Source organism: Candoia aspera, chromosome 2 (genome assembly GCF_035149785.1).
Source record: "Candoia aspera isolate rCanAsp1 chromosome 2, rCanAsp1.hap2, whole genome shotgun sequence".
In the NCBI taxonomy this organism is placed as follows: Eukaryota; Metazoa; Chordata; class Lepidosauria; order Squamata; family Boidae; genus Candoia; species Candoia aspera.
Window position 1 is genome coordinate 127,270,804 of NC_086154.1, and position 17,675 is coordinate 127,288,478.

Sequence of the window (17,675 nt, forward strand, 5' to 3'; positions counted from 1 at the left end):
ATGAGGAATATTGTAGTTGTACACATCCCATCATATCCTCTACACGTCAGTCTTCAAGGGAACTATCACACCATAGTGTGATTTCCTCCCTTAAAATAAGTATATGCTAGAATTGAAACATGGAATTTTATTCACTTACTACATTTTTAATCTCACTATTTTAAATATAGGGTTCATACTTAAAATATAAAAAGCTATCCAGAATGGATACATACATTTTAATTTACTATCTCTGATATTATATTCCAATAGTTTGGCATTTTTCTTCCTCTTGAAACAAGCGGAAGGGAATGTGGAATGATGGTTTTGTTCCCAGTTACTGCTTTATGACTGTTGCTTTTTATGGAAGAGTTGTTCTTTTAATTTTGTGAAACCACCCAAAGATATTTGGAGTTGGGTGTCCTGGAAATTTTTAAAAATTAAATTAAATAAATCAGTAATGGAATTATGAAAAGCAATGGAATTATAAAAAGAAATATGGAATATTGGAATTAAGACAAAACCCTCAGTGTGATCAATTAATAAATGAAAGCATTTAAGAACAACTAATTGCATTTTCCGATTTTACCTTTTCACTACAAATAGTGCCCAATGGCTCATGAAAATTATAATTAAAAGCTGAACATTCAAGAACAGAAGCCCATCGGATGAAAATATGTTTGTAAAAGATACACAACAACACTGACAGTAAGGTTACCCGGGGCCTGCTCACCATCCTTCTCCGTAGCTGAGTCCACAGCAAAAATGAGAGGAGTGAGGTCTGGGAGGATGGGCAGAAATGGGTTTGTCTTCCCGGTTTGGAGCTATAAACCCTCCTTGCTTTTACACAGTGGCTGTGTGTGTTCATGTGGGTGGAGAAAGGAGCCGCGAGAATGCAAACAGAGCCAGCTGCTACTGACATCGTGGCATGATAATGAAAGTCACCTCTGCAAGCAAGCAAGCAAGCAAGCAAGCAAGCAGATGCCGAAGGAAATTCTGCATATCCAACTGAGCAGTAACTTGAGCAGCTCTCGCCTTGGGTCTTCAATTGTAGAATGTGAAAGCAAGGACAGGGAGACCTTGGTCTGAATCAAAGATCTCCCCGCAACCTCAAAGTCTTAAACTTTGTACTTATTTCTAATCTTTTACTTGGGACCTGACCTTAACTCTTGGGAACCTAATAGATGAAACTTGAAACCCCTCTGAAACCTTAAGGTAAAAAATAATAAAATAAATCTTGTCCTGTGGGGAGGCTGTACTCTGCTTACTTAGCAAAGACCGAGCAAAAGTGCCATTCTCTTTCTTAGACCTCTATTCAAGGGTTCTTCAGACTGCGTTGCATGGAACCCACGGGTTCCACAAGAACTTTATGGAGTTCCGTGAGAGACTAAGGGCATAAAAATGTTCACTTGAATGTAGCCAATTTTCTACAGTACCACTAGAGCTTTGACCAGGGGTTCTGGGAATATTTCTTTTAAACTGCAGGTTCTGTGGCCTGAAAAAGGTGGAAATTCCTGCTCCATTCCACAGTATAAGTCTGACGTTTTCCTATCCAAGCACCGTTCATTTGTCCATCAGCATGTTTGTACTGTACATCCAGGAACACACAGGTCTGCAATACAATACATCTGCAGGGTTTCTTAACCTTTTTCTCCCATGGCATTTTAAATAAGGAAGCTTTGATTGGGTAGTCAGGTTTATAACTGAGGCCCCAAAATGCCTAAATTTTGGTTCATTAGGCCAAACAGGAGATCCACATACATGTTTGTAGCAGTGATGCAGCAATTTTAGATTCTGCCAGGATGGAGGTTGAGTCTGGGGAGGAGGAGGATCAGCCCATCGCAGAAAAAGCGAGAGAGAGCCTTGAGCAGCAAGATCCAGAGCCGCCGATTTAAGACAGACAGGAGGCAGATTCTCCGCCTCCTATCAGTGTGTGAGAAAGGAGGCTGGAAAGGCGGGCTGAACAGCGAGAGAAGCGATTGGCTCCTGCGCAAAAAAGGTGGGAAAGCTGAAGATATAAAGAACACCTGAAGCCAGAGCCAGTTGTTGGAGACAACCCTTCTCTTCTCCCTGCCTTGCCCTTGGAACGCGCTGCCTCAGTCGACCTCCTTACCTTGTCTGCCTACCCTGAGCCTCCTGCCTCCGCTGCCTGCCCTGCTGTCGCACCGCTGCTTGCCTCAGAGCCTTGCCTGGCTACCGAGCTCTGCCCTGCCTCAGAGTCTTGCCTGGCTTCCGAGTCCAGCCTTGCCTCAAAGTCTTGCCTTGCCGCTCTCTGATTCCAGCCTTCCAGTCCAGCCTGTTTTTGCCTTGCCTTGCCGCTCTCTGATTCCAGCCTTCCAGTTCAGCCTTGCTTGCCTTGCCCTGCTGCTATGCAATTTCCAGCTTCCTAGTCCAGCCCTGCTTCGCCTTGCCTGCCACCTTACTGACTTGGGAAATAGCCTGTTCCATATTGCCTTTGAGTTAATGTGTTTAACAAACTGCAAATAAAGAACTTTAGTGAACCTCTTCCGTGTCTAGTCTAGTTGGCCAGGACAGATTCTAGAAGTGATGGAGCTATATCTCTTTCCTTTTAAGATGACAGTACATGCACTATGTTTGTATTTGCAACCACACAGATCACTAAGCTGATCCCTTGGACAACTGACTTTCCCATATGCTCAGCCACACACATGCAGGCCAGACAGCTGTGGAGCTAGCGTTTGTACTTTCAACACTTTCTTCCCATTTCCTAAGTCAAGAAATAAAAAAGTGCTGGAAAAGACCTGCACATGAAATACCTAGAGAAGGTCCCATCTTCTGGAACCCATCTGCCAGTTAACCACTACTTTGACAGCTGGGTGGGACAACTCATCTATCAAATCTGCATTTGTTACATGGAGGTGAGTTAGTTTCATCCCATATGCCCACCACTCGGATGTGTGAGATTGTAGATTTGTACAGTTAGATGATCACCAAATTTATCCATTGAGGAAGCAACCAGGGCCCAGCTGGTAATATTGCCATTACTGTAATCATTTTGAGTACACAAAAGTGATCTCAGCAGTGAGAGTTACATTCAGTCTTCCTTCTCCATGTCACCTCTTCCATTATCTATGGATGGATTGCCAGTGGAAAAATTACACATGCTGTGTGGGAGTGTTGAGCCCAGAGGCAGACAACAGAGGGAAAGGTGATGATTTCAGTTTTCACAGAGATGCCCATCCACCTTGGCCAATTCACAGAACTGGGCAAGGACCAGGCTTTATAATTTTCCATGACAGCCAAAATCCATCCTACCTCCTTTAAAGTTTCCCCTAGGTAATAGGATGAGGAGAGAAAAGACTATTCAAAGACAGTGAGGAAGTATGCAAGAGACAGAGAGAAACCAGTGGACTCTTAATAAGTGACACCTTGATGGGTAATGGATTATGGATGAGCAAAATGGATAATAGGAATTCCTCTTTGAAACATGTATGAAGCTGCCCCATAGCACATCAAGATTGCCAATAGACTTAATTCAGCCTTTTCTGCATTGAGCTTTCTGGGGTCACAACCAGGAGCCATTCCCAGACAAGGTGAGCAAAATAAAGGTGACAAATGGCAGACTGTGGAAGTCCTGAAATGGATTAGACCAGGGGTCCCCAATCCTTGGTCCGTGGCTTGTTAGGAACCTGGCCGCACAGCAGGAGGTGAGCAGTGGGCGAGCGAGCAAATTTACAGCCTGAGTATTTACAGCTGCTCCCCATCGCTCGTGTTACCTCCTGAACTCCGCCTCCTGTCAGAGAAAGCAAGCCCATTGGCTGCTATCTCCAAACGGCACGAAGAAAAAAGAATAAAAGGTCGGGAAAAAGAGGAAGCACTTGACTCATCCCGAAACCATCTCCCCCCACCCCCGGTCTGTGGAAAAATTGTCTTCCACGAAACCGGTTCCTGGTGCCAGAAAGGTTGGGAACCGCTGGATTAGACTGTTCCTGACTTAATGCATGTGATTGGAAGTACAGTTGAAAGGACTTCTCTCCTGTACTTCTATAGTATAGTCTGCCTGGCAGGAAATTCCTTTCCTAGAGGGTGGAACTTCAGCTGAGGGAACCACCATCCCTGAGATTAGACTATTGCATGTCAAGTTGTAGGGATAGCAAGGGAGTGCAGATGTGTTTTGGATGCACGGTGAGGGGACAGCAAGAGTTAGGGCAGCAGAATTTCCTTCCAGCTGCAAGCAGCTGTGTGGATGTGGTGGCCTCAGTCAGTTAACACATCTCTTTGGTACTTAGGATCTCTTTGGTACTTAGGATCATTGCATTTAATGTGCATATCTTAAAAAGCAAACAGCAGGGTAGGGGATGAATTTCTAGGCAGCCACAGCCAGAGAGATTTAACCCTTTTCTTCCAGTTACACTTGGGCTGTGATGGATACTACCACGTTCTCTGCAAACCTCCCAAGCATGATGCCACATCTTTGCCCGTACTGGATTCAGCTGGCCCAGCAGTATTTTACAAAACTAGTTGGTACTGTAGAACCTTTTCTCCCACTTGGGTACTTCAAGGAATATAGATAAGATGCAAAATGCTGTGCAATTTTTAACGAGATACGTATCTCATTATATACATTTTAAATAACATTCTAGAGGCCTCACTGTTTTTCATATTTAATGTCAGATCCCAGGCCTGGCATCTGTTTCTCTTTTTTAGTGAAGAAAATGAGCGACTATTTACATATTCTTAAGGCTATATCTTCAATTAAATCTTTTTCAGAGCGTGCTCCCAACATTCAGTATTAAATTTCTTGGCAGACAACTATCTTTTTCTTTTGAGATTTATTTATTCAGTTCGCCTGGATATCTAGAGTCTCCCAGTTTACCATCCTATAATTAGAAAAAGGACCATACCTCAGACATCTCCAAGCTTTGCTCTGAAATCTCTTTTTCTCAATTCATTTATTTATCTACTATGTTATAGATGTGGATTTTTTTGTCCAGCGTTTGCATCTGTAATATGGCATGAAGTGGTGCCACAAAATAATTGAATCTGGGGAAGTGATTATCTCTCAGAGCTGACACTGAAAATAGAACAATAAGGAAAACAGAGAACTTAATTTATGGAATTGTACCTTTTTAATTTTCACTATTGCATAACAGGCAATGCTACTGGGAACCATTGATGCTTAATTTGTTTTCTTTTGGATGGTCAAAAGCGGTTTATGTTTTTGTGTATAACTTGTGCAGTGGGATGGAAAGAAATGTCAAGCACAACAAGTCTGAACTTGTTATGATAATTCAGTATACTGGGAATTGAAAGCTTACAAGATGTCATTCTTCTTTAATTGCAATGTGAACTTATCTGCATCTTCCAGACTAATTTATGGATTGGAACACAGCCATTGCTTGGATTCCTCACTTCTCTTCTAAACCACCACCACTGCATCACAATGCATATTCTAAACTAAAATGAATTTAGAATTGTGTACAAGAAAATTTGTTTTGACATTCATTTGTTGCAAGTGTATATATTAAAAAAAACATGATTTCTGTGTGAATTTTCATACACATATTAAAAACAACAGCAGATTCGTGTGAAGACAGGACTGTAGATGAGCACATGTAAAATTGATAAAGACAACCATCTCTCTAGCATGAGTGAAGCTGAGAAAAATGATTGCTGCTCAGTTGGACAAGAACAAGCAAACCAGAGTTTGGTTTGGATGTTCATGTCTGGGAATCCAAAAGATTATCTGTCTCATCTGAATGAGACACATACTGTGCATACTCATTTATTCACTTATGAAAATTGATACTTAGCAAAATTTCAAAATGAAATACAAAAGAGAAGTACCACAGAGCTCACTGGAGGGTTTTGGGCCCCTTACCTTTCTCTCAGCCCAACCTGCCTTACAGGATTGTTGATGTGGGGATAAAATGAGGGGAGGCCTATCCTTCCACATTAGGTTCCCAGTGAATTTCAATACAATTTCAGTACAATAATTGTTGTTGTTTATTCGTTTAGTCGCTTCCGACTCTTCGTGACTTCATGGACCAGCCCACGCCAGAGCTTCCTGTCGGTCGTCAACACCCCCAGCTCCCCCAGGGACGAGTCCGTCACCTCTAGAATATCATCCATCCATTTTGCCCTTGGTCGGCCCCTCTTCCTTTTGCCTTCCACTCTCCCTACCATCAGCATCTTCTCCAGGGTGTCCTGTCTTCTCATTATGTGGCCAAAGTATTTCAGTTTTGCCTTTAATATCATTCCCTCAAGTGAGCAGTCTGGCTTTATTTCCTGGAGGATGGACTGGTTGGATCTTCTTGCAGTCCAAGGCACTCTCAGAATTTTCCTCCAACACCACAGTTCAAAAGCATCGATCTTCCTTCGCTCAGCCTTCCTTATGGTCCAGCTCTCGCAGCCATATGTTACTACAGGGAACACCATTGCTTTAACTATGCGGGCCTTTGTTGTCAGTGTGATGTCTCTGCTCTTAACTATTTTATCAAGATTGGTCATTGCTCTTCTTCCAAGGATTAAGCGTCTTCTGATTTCCTGACTGCAGTCAGCATCCGCAGTAATCTTTGCACCTAGGAATACAAAGTCTTTCACTGCTTCTACATTTTCTCCCTCTATTTGCCAGTTATCAATCAAGCTGGTTGCCATAATCTTGGTTTTTTTGAGGTTTAGCTGCAAACCAGCTTTTGCACTTTCTTCTTTCACCTTCATCATAAGGCTCCTCAGTTCCTCTTCACTTTCAGCCATCAAGGTGGTATCATCTGCATATCTGAGATTGTTAATGTTTCTTCCAGAGATTTTAACTCCAGCCTTGGATTCCTCAAGGCCAGCTTGTCGCATGATGTGTTCTGCATACAAGTTGAATAGGTAGGGTGAGAGTATACAGCCCTGCCGTACTCCTTTCCCAATCTTAAACCAGTCTGTTGTTCCGTGGTCTGTTCTTACTGTTGCTACTTGGTCGTTATACAGATTCTTCAGGAGGCATACAAGATGACTTGGTATCCCCATACCACTAAGAACTTGCCACAATTTGTTATGGTCCACACAGTCAAAGGCTTTAGAATAGTCAATAAAACAGAAATAGATGTTTTTCTGAAACTCCCTGGCTTTTTCCATTATCCAGCGGATATTGGCAATTTGGTCTCTAGTTCCTCTGCCTTTTCTAAACCCAGCTTGTACATCTGGCAATTCTCGCTCCATGAACTGCTGAAGTCTACCTTGCAGGATCTTGAGCATTACCTTACTGGCATGTGAAATGAGTGCCACTGTTCGATAGTTTGAACATTCTTTAGTGTTTCCCTTTTTTGGTATGGGGATATAAGTTGATTTTTTCCAGTCTGATGGCCATTCTTGTGTTTTCCAAATTTGCTGGCATATAGCATGCATTACCTTGACAGCATCATCTTGCAAGATTTTGAACAGTTCAGCTGGGATGCCGTCGTCTCCTGTTGCCTTGTTATTAGCAATGCTTCTTAAGGCCCACTCAACCTCACTCTTCAGGATGTCTGGCTCTAGCTCACCGACCACACCGTCAAAGCTATCCCCGATATTGTTATCCTTCCTATACAGGTTTTCTGTATATTCTTGCCACCTTTTCTTGATCTCTTCTTCTTCTGTTAGGTCCTTGCCATCTTTGTTTTTGATCATACCCATTTTTGCCTGGAATTTACCTCCAATGTTTCTAATTTTCTGGAAGAGGTCTCTTGTCCTTCCTATTCTATTGTCTTCTTCCACTTCCGCGCATTGCTTGTTTAAAAATAATTCCTTATCTCTTCTGGCTAACCTCTGGAATTTTGCATTTAATTGGGCATATCTCCCCCTATCACTGTTGCCTTTTGCTTTCCTTCTTTCTTGGGCTACTTCTAGTGTCTCAGTAGACAGCCATTTTGCCTTCTTGGTTTTCTCTTTCTTTGGGATGTATTTTGTTGCCGCCTCCTGAACAATGCTGCCAACTTCTGTCCAGAGTTCTTCCGGGACCCTATCTACTAAGTCCAGTCCCTTAAATCTATTCTTCACCTCCACTGCATATTCCTTAGGGATATTAGTGAGCTCATATCTAGCTGATCTGTGGGTCTTCCCTAATCTCTTTAGTCTGATCCTAAATTGTGCAAGAAGAAGTTCGTGATCTGAACTACAGTCAGCTCCAGGCCTTGTTTTTACCGACTGTACAGATGTCCGCCACCTTTGGCTGCAAAGGATGTAATCAATCTGATTTCGGTGTTGTCCATCTGGTGAAGTCCATGTATAAAGCCGTCTCTTAGGTTGTTGGAAGAGAGTGTTTGTTATGCAGAGTGAATTGTCTTGGCAAAATTCTATCAGCCTATGTCCTGCTTCGTTTTGTTCTCCCAGGCCATACTTACCTGTAATTCGAGGTGTCATTTGACTGCCCACCTTAGCATTCCAGTCTCCTGTGATGAAAATAACATCTCTTTTGGGCGTGTTGTCCAGTAGGTGCTGCAGATCCTCATAGAACTGCTCTACTTCAGCTTCTTCAGCATTTGTGGTTGGGGCGTATATTTGGATCACTGTGATGTTAGATGGCTTGCCCTGAATTCGAATTGAGATCATTCTGTCGTTTTTTGGGTTGTATCCAAGCACTGCTTTAGCCACTTTACTATTAATTATGAAGGCTACTCCATTTCTTCTGTGGTCCTCTTGTCCGCAGTAGTAGATCTGGTGGTCATTTGATGTGAAGTGGCCCATTCCAGTCCATTTCAGTTCACTGATGCCCAGAATGTCTATCTTTAATCTTGACATCTCACCAATAACCACATCGAATTTGCCCTGGCTCATAGATCTTACATTCCAGGTTCCGATGGTGTGTTGATCCTTAGAACATCGGATTCGCCGTTCACCACCAGCACCGTCGGCCGCTAGCCGTCCTTCCGGCTTTGAGCTAGCTGCGTCATCACGTCTGGGGCTAGTTGAGCTCATCCTCTGTTCCTCCCCAGTAGCATTTTGACCATCTTCCGACCTGGGGGTCTCATCTTCCGATGGTATACCGACATATCTCTGGTTGTACTGATCCATTTAGTTTTCACGGCAAGAATACTGAGGTGGGTTGCCATTACCTTCCCCAGGGATCGCATTTAGTCTGACCTCTCTGTCATGACCTTCCCGTCTTGGGTGGCCCTTCACGGTTTAGCTCATGGCATCATTGAGGTGCTCAAGCTCCAGCACCACGACAAGGTAACGATCCTTTGCTGAAGAGTACAATAATAGATACTTAAAATAAATAAATCAAAACAGTGAGGCAACTGTCATGCTTCTCCAGTAGGCTAGACTGGAATAATTCAGCAGCTTACCTCAAAGGAAGCTTTTTCCTAGGTTAGAGCTGGGGACTTCAATATGGACTTGGGGCTGAATTCAAATTTCACTTCCTCCAGCCGCATGGATTATGTTAGGGAGGCAGGGCTTAATAAATCACCATTAGCCTTCCATTAAGTCCTATCCTCTACATGCTATCTTGAGAAAGATCATTTGTCATGCATAGAGAATCCCTTTTTCTCTGCAACAGAGAAGCTGGGAGTTTGTTCCCCTGCTGTCAGACGTAGTAATAAATCTCAGCTTTCCAAGGTTTCAACCCCATACTCAATAGTTAGCTAACAGCAGAAGTTTCACTGACTCAACATAGCTTAGAGAACATGCCTTGTTGCAGACAAAAAAGAAGCCATACCTATGCCAAAGATCTGCCTACTGCAGAACACCGAAATCAAACTGTATGTCAGGGTTTAAGTCATAAGCCGTATCCTCCTGCTACTTTGAGTCAATGGACTTTTGGCTATGGAAGAGTCCCAGCTTCAAGACTGAGAGGCACCTGTTTAACGTTGACACATGGTTCTGTCTGGCTTGAGTACTGCTTGTTCTTGTCTCTCCAGCTTTAGCCAGTACAACTTAGTTCTACACACACACAAAGTTTTTCTCCACGCACTGTTTGCTGGGCTTGGAGGAAAGCTCAAGCAGATCTTGTTTGATGCTGTGTTCACACAGAAGTCTACCATGGGTGGAGTGTCCTTATTCATTCTTTTATACCGGCCATGATAAGATATGGCACTGCCCTGTGATAAAGCTTCTGGTAGATTGCCAAAGTCTTCCTGACTCTAATGGTTCTTTAGATCCATGCCACAAAAATATAAGAAAAACAAACAAAAATTACAAGTTTCTAATTACAAAACAGAAAGATTGCCTAATAAAACAGTCTTAATAACCTGGTTAAAAAGAGACATTTCTGGATGAGCATTTGAGCTACAGCTTAGCAGCCCCTGTGCTAAAAGCTAATTCAGGAAAGGGCCCAGTCTAATAGGCCATGAAACTACAAGACAAATCTAAGTGTCTAATCTTCAAGGATGGGAAGCCATGTATGGAAGGAAGACTGTGTCAAGTATTGTTGGAGCATACTATAACATTTTTTAACAGTAAGCAGCTGTCCCTTGAATGTACTCCCCCCAGACGTTAGCAACCAGTAGGTGACACGTGAAACAGAAGGAGGAAGGGCCTTTTGGTAACAACTTCCTATAGAAATCTATTTCTGGGAAGGCAAAAATTAACATACTTAAAAGAATGTTTCAGAATACTTTGAAAGCATTTATTTTAGAGCTTCTTAATGTTGTGGTTTCAGCATGCTTCCAACTGTTTGTATTAGTTGATTTCTGGTACAAGCTTTAGCTTATGATTTTGATGGTTTTATGGGACTGTGTTCAATAGAAGAATGGATACCACTGGTGGATCAGATTTCTTCCCTCCACACGGTGCCTTATGCATGCCTGAGGTCTGAGCTGGGAGGTGGGAAGACTTTCTGAAACAGCTTTGAGGAACCTATGGGAGAGGGAATAGAGGAAGGCAGAAGACAAAATAAAGTCCAATTGAGGGAATTGGCATAATTGATGGAGAGAGAGAGGGAGGGAGAGGGAGGGAGGGAGGGAGAAGTCATTGCTTTTATAGGGTATTGTGCTGACTTCTAGAATATCAAAAGATGATGTAAAAATGTATTAGTCAACATAAACCAGGTAGATAATACAATAGCCTCATTTATGGTATCTCCAAAACATTTTTTAATAGATCATAATTTAGAGGAGCATAGAAAGGTTGTTTTCCCCCTCTTTTCTTCCTTTGCTTCAGTGGCCTGAGCAGCAGCTGAATAGTTTGTGAGGAAACTTCCTCTTCACCTGCTTCTTGATTTTGGAAGTTCATGTTGACTTGCTGGTGTTGACATCTCTTAAGGGCAGCTGTTAGAACTGCAGAAGACTGCATATCGCTACTTCTGGATTGGGGATGTTATGATCCTTCTTGAGTTCATCGATCAGGAGGAACTGCAAGGAGGTGAAATTTACATCCATTTTAAACCCCTTATCCATATCATGTTTTATCCCCTATACTGAAGATTAAAGAGGAGGCTACAGTTCTATCCTGTGGGGAGGATGTGCTATTAGAACTGTTGATAAAAACGAATGACTTTGTTATTGTGGATCATGAAGTCACCAAACGGAGCAATGGAATGGCAGCCTTGGATTAAGCTGGGTGTATATTATTCTAAGTAAATAAGATCTTTTGAAAGGTGAGCTTATGGATTCTAATAACCTTAATTTGTATAATTTCTTTCTCATGTTAGCGCTTTAAAAAATATTGTCCCTCCCCCGCCCCCTCAACTCCATCCTGGCAGCAATAGGCTCAGAGCTGGCTATTAGAATAATCCTTTTCATTTCTACTCCAGAGATTTTGGACTATTCACATGGCCATTGTATACATTTGCCTTCATTAATTACTGGTGAGTCATGATTATCGTGGCTAATAGAAAGGGGATTATCTCTTAAGTAAATCAGATAGGATGATGCTTTTGTTGACTTTTCTCTGTCCCCCCTCCTGGTTTTAACTCTTTAATTCCCCAGATTCTGGAACAGGCTTTTCCCCTTCTCTCCAAGAAGTCAACTTAAGGCATATTTTGTGGTTGAAAAGTACCTTTACAGCATGTGTGTGGCCCTCTGCTGATGAAGTTATCAGACTGCTGCACAGTCATGACTAAATTTCATCCTTCTGTGAGATAGGGCAAAGGCACTCTATCTGTTAAGCATGCTGTGGCAAAGGGAGCCCCTGATCCTCAAATTGCACAGTGGAGGACTGTAATTGCCCCCATTTAAAGTCTGAGGGGGAAGAACAGGGCGCGGGGAATCCATATGCTGGCAGACCACAAGGCCACAGGCACAGCTAAATACGCAGACAGCCCTGCCGGGCAAATCACATGCTGTAGCAATGGCACAGATACCATAACAAAGCCTGAAGCATGCCAAGTGTTTGCCCCACTGTCAAGGAATCTAGGAAGGCTTGTTAGAACTTGGGAGCTGCCATGAGGCATGGAGGGGGGGATTGATTCTACCAACTGTGTTATGGCAAGCCTCTTCTTCTCTCCTCATGGGCCAATCTCCCCCATTAATTCTCACACTGTGCACACAGACACCCTTTGCAGATGACTTAGTCCTACTATATGGCTGAAAGATTTCCAGTAAGGCTTTTAAGACCTTGGGAAAATGTGCAGCCAGCTACATTCGGTATTTTACAGATACCAGGCAGCAGCAGGACTTCTCTATGGCAACCCCCGTCCTTCAGTTTGAGGTGTTCCTTCCCCCCTTGCGTTTCATAAGGCAGGGAAAACAAAATTTTCCATAGGGTTTTGAATCAGGATTGAATGTTTCTGATGGCCATCTGGGGTTTTCTATTAATTCTGTTATTTGTATGACTTCCTTTTTTTTATTCTGTATTTTTACTCTGTTGGACACCACACCGAGTCTCCAGACTAAGGCAGGTCACAAAACTATTTAATAAATAAATGAATAATAAGAAAGCTGGTCCACTCCAAATATTTTAAACTTCACCCCCACCCCACCCCACCCCCATCAGCCCCAGACAGTAGCAAGGAATTGCAGGATGTTTTTAGTTCAAAACTTCCAGAAGGCACTGGGCTCCTGATTTATTCCATGTCCCTGATCTGTCTCTAGCCTTGCCCAACTAATCATTATCCAGAACTAAAATACTTCTGAGAGGATGTGTATATCTGCCTACTTCAGATGGATATCCAGCCAATACAATGGGACACAGGTAATCATGGCAATCCAGATGCACATATAAAACCTGCAACTTTTGCATTAGGCTGTGTGAACTAGGGCCAGCTTTCCCACCTGATGGAAAAAAACTGGTATTTTAAGTATAGTCTGGCTATTAAACATGAATAACTAAGAACATTGCTAGAAAAGAGAAATGCATTTACATTTTTGCAAGTAAGCTTTAAATTAGAAGTAGTGCTTAACACTTTTCCAGTCAAAGTACTTTCCATCATATATATCATACCCCTTTATGGTAAAGTCTTATTTAAGTTGAGCCCAGCTCCTGGTGATGAAGTAGAGAGACCATGTTGGGTCTTTAGGTATCAATACAGGAGTAGTTTGCCATTCTCTTTTTCAAGTAGGGTTGGTTGATTACCCAATCTAGCTCACAACTCAGGGATTTTTGTTGGACATCCTGGCAAATCCAGCATGCCTCATTAGCTTATGGATGGTTGCTCTAGGATGCAAGCTCTCTGTGCTTCTGAGGAAGCTGTTTGTTGCCACTCCCACTTCCTCTCTCTCTCTTCCTCCTTCACCATTGGAGAAGATGCATGTTTTGCTTCTGTCTCCATCTTGGGCCTAAAGCCATGTGCCCAGCCCTTTCTTCCATGCAGCTTTTAGCAGCTGTAGGGCTGAGAGATCACCAAGTATAGGTAAAGAACAGAAGAAACAAGGAACATCCTTTTCCACCAAAGATGAATGTAACTGGACCAAAGAATAAAGTCAGTATGACTCTTTTTTACTTTACTTTGAACCTACTCTGTCTAAGCATGTGATTCTTTATGCTTGGGAGGACTGAATGTGTAAGATCCGTAACCTGTGTTTCTTTGACATGCTCATTAAAGCTCTCTAACATAATAGTCTTTTTCTATGCACAGCTCCTCCACTGTGTTAAACTCGGCTCCATTAGGTGGTTCTAGCAGGACACTAAATGGCTTCAATTTTATGGGTACTTCCCTTCCAAGTAATAATCAGGCCCAACCCTGCTTAGACTTTTTGAGTATTATCCAAGTTCAGTTAGGTGCTACCACCTGAGCTGGGCATCTTACCCCTTTAGAATTTAAAAGAAATGTATAATCTTAGTATTTGGTTCAGTGATATAGATCTCAGTAAATCACTTCACCATCCCTCTGATACTGAAACTCAGACTGGCTGAACAAAACAAGACAAGGTAAACAACAGCAAGAAAAAAAGCAGTCACGACAGATGGGAAATCCAGAAAGGCATCCTGTGATTCAGTTCTCAAGCCAATCACAATACCTTCATAAAGAAAATGTGTCTGTTGTTATATGGTTGCCTTAAAGTGTATTGTGGAGATTAAGGTACTGGAATGAGACCAGGAATATCCAGCTTCAAGCCCATCTTCAGCCGTGAATGTTTACTAGGATCAGTCACTCTTAACTCACCCAACCTCAGATGTTTGTGGTGAAGATAAAATTGGAAGAGAGAGCAGTATATGAAAGGCAGAGCAGTTGTCGAGCAAATAAATTATAGTAGGATGTTTCCCCCACTTTTCTGTTTCTTCCCAACAGGAGCGAACCATTTGTCATTCCAGTTAGTGCCAATGATCTCTTCTGTGCCCAAAGCTCCTATTTCACCCACTAAGAATTCCAAGATTCAAAGTGTATTCTCTACATGGGCAGTGGGGCTAAAGGTCTGTGGACTTCCTCTGTTTGCAATTTGGAATGTACACATACATGGGTACAGGGGGAGGAGTTAAGATGGTTGTATGGAAGCATCATTTTATAGGAATTCCCCAGCATATTTTATAAATTGTCTCTTCAGTTAGAGTTTTTCCCCTTTTGTCTTGTCTGCCTTATTGCACTGTTGGATTTTAATTGAACTTGGACTTATTTGCTGCACTAAAGTGCCCCCACATGTTGGGGGACAGAGGAGGAGATGGGTAGCACAAACAATAATTCAAGAAGAAGAACAACAACAAGTTGAAGATTAAAAAGGAAATCAAATCTAAGAAGGATCATAGGAAAAGCTCCACGTTGCAGAGGAATCCCTGCATATTCCAAACTTAAAATAGTGGATTTACTGCAGCCTAAAGATCTGACAAGTGAGTCACTATCTTATAGACAGTAGACCCTGCCAATAATAAGCAGGCTAAGTTGGACTGGGAAAGTGGGTCTGCACTGGATTTGGAGAGTGAGGAACTGCCCTTCCTTGAGGATGGGCTGGAAAGGAGAACGAAGGGGCCCCAGGCTTGCATTTGCTCTGCTGGGATATAGACACAGACCCGGATCTGGTGGCTAGAAACTGTTCGTTAATAGCACATATGGTTATTTCAATTTGTGATCCGATAATGGCTGCTACTGATAAAACAGAGCTGAAGAATCTCCTCAGCAACTATATCTTAAGATCATCTGAAGTAATTTCAAAGGCTAAGCTTATGGAAAAACAGAAAGTCAAGGACTTTGTAAAAAATGACTTGGAGAGATTTGTTGATGCAGCTGTAATGAAGGAGGAGGTGGCGTTACAGTCCTCAAGGCTGAGCACATACGTTGGGATGGATAAAGGCCACTCTTGTTCTGGTAACCAGAGTCATGTGGCAGAATGCAATGACTGCTTTGAATAAGGAAAGGTGGCTAACCATTTGCAGTCTCTTTCTCAGTCTTACTTGCCAAATATACTACAGGGAGGGCCTATTCGCTGTCCTATCTCATGTTTTTGTTGAGGTAGATGGTTATTTCTGTGGGCCTGGAATAGCTACATACTCACATACATGCTTATATCTTGCAAACCCAAAACCACTCAGTTTAGAAACAGAGCTGGGTAATTGTGTCTGACATTTTTAAAGTAATAAACAGCTGTGTGAACAGAGAAGGTCTGGGAAATCAGTCCTGAAACTAACTGTAGGAAGCCACCTACTTGTTTGTGCAATACTACCTCAACCCATGGTGTGAGTTGAACCTACAAAGCTAAATTTAAGCACGATGGAGACTCCACACATTGTAATCCAAACTCCTTGCTTATGCTACTTCCAGAAGAGCATTTGATCTGCAAAGCAATTTCTAAAACCTTTGATATCTGTCTGGTAATCTCCCAGGCTCCACTGGTGTTTCTTGGGAAGAAAGGGGCATTAATTCAGACTGTCATCAGTTGCAGCTCTCACTGCCAGAAAAAGAATGCTGCCCATTCCACCATAATCTGAAAAAAACCCCTACATATTGTGAGACAGCCGACATGAGACAGAATCAGGCTGCCCAGAAGCCTTTCATTCTATGCTGCTACTGCTCTATCACATGCTTTAAGCATGTGATAAAGAAAATGAGATTTGAAACACAATTATCATTATGCATAGGATGGTAAGAATGCTAAAAAGCAGGTTTATCCAATGTTTGTGGATAAATGAAATCTAGTTTCTTGAGCAAGACATATTTGAGAACTATACAAATATAAGATGGATGTGTATAATTTATTTAGATCACAGAACTCATTTTTTTTGTGCATAGATTTTAGAAACAATTTTTGTTGTTAAATTCAGAATAAGCAGGCATTGTGTAACTTGGAAAGGTATGCTGTCTAATAGTTCACAAAGCATAAGCAAATTTTCTGTGCTATGGCCATAAAGGGTCCGTAAATGCTGTCTATTACTCAGCATTGAACCTGATCACAATGGAGAAGATTTCATTATTCAGAGCATGGACCGATGTCCGTATGCAAATTCAGATCCTGTTTCACTTTAAATTAATGAACAATTTAAGAGAGTTGAAGTCCAGCCTAATTTTTCTGTTTCTGAATAGTTGGCTCCAATATAGTTTGTTGCAATTCAAGAGATTGCTTGGATCAACAGGTAAACACTTTGTTGGATATAATAGTCCCAGAATCAGAGAATATTATCTTATCTAAGGGACTCATGGAAGTCTTGTTAAAATAGTTCAGAAACAGTCAAGCCATTCTGCATAGCACCACCTGGTGGGTATTGTGCAAATATAGACATGATCATCGAGATATACCACCCAACCTGACCATTTAAGTCTGTCTGGGAACCACACATGTTTTATTGCTTGTTCCAATGAGATAGCAGCATGTTTTTATTTCACATTGCACTGAAGTGTTTTTTAGAATGTGCCTGCCAGAACTGTCACCTCTATTACAGTGGCCTGATATTGGCTATTATTATTTTGCGTGCAGTCATTCTTTGTGTTCAAGTTATTCTTCATTTATAACAACAGGGGACTTTGCTCTCTCTTCATCGAAAGACAGCTGGATTTTTGCAAGGGCCTGATCATCAACCAATAAAGAGGCAACAAGCAAGTTTTAAGAGGTTTCCTTGTTCTTAGATCTCTTGAAAGTGAGTACAGTGACTCAACTTTCAGATACAGGAGGGATGGAAGGCGGGCCAAAGTATGATGGAAGAACGAAGATTTCAGTACTCATGATGACTGCAAACTTGCAGCCATTTTCCCCACTGAAAACATTTCCAGAACCATGTTATGTAAGAGAGGGTGTATCCAGTTGAGGGGGATTTGTACAAAAGCTCTATCCATTTGTTGGGGACATATAATAACAAAAGGCGGCCACCACTGGTGGCTGCTATTTTACCCATATCACTTATCAGAGTAGTGTTACATAGCAGCATAATGTCAACCAGTTTTGGGGGTGGGGTGGGAAGAGAATGGT

General features: G+C 42.1%; 1 long non-coding RNA gene across 1 annotated transcript; it reads left to right on the top strand.

Annotated features, from left to right (window-relative positions):
• Positions 1-11,401: 11,401 nt before the first annotated feature.
• Positions 11,402-17,316, top strand: LOC134492384 (uncharacterized). The gene is made up of 3 exons (XR_010067437.1): positions 11,402-11,503; positions 14,576-14,697; positions 17,187-17,316. It is a non-coding gene; the product is annotated as an uncharacterized LOC134492384 (long non-coding RNA).
• Positions 17,317-17,675: the final 359 nt, after the last annotated feature.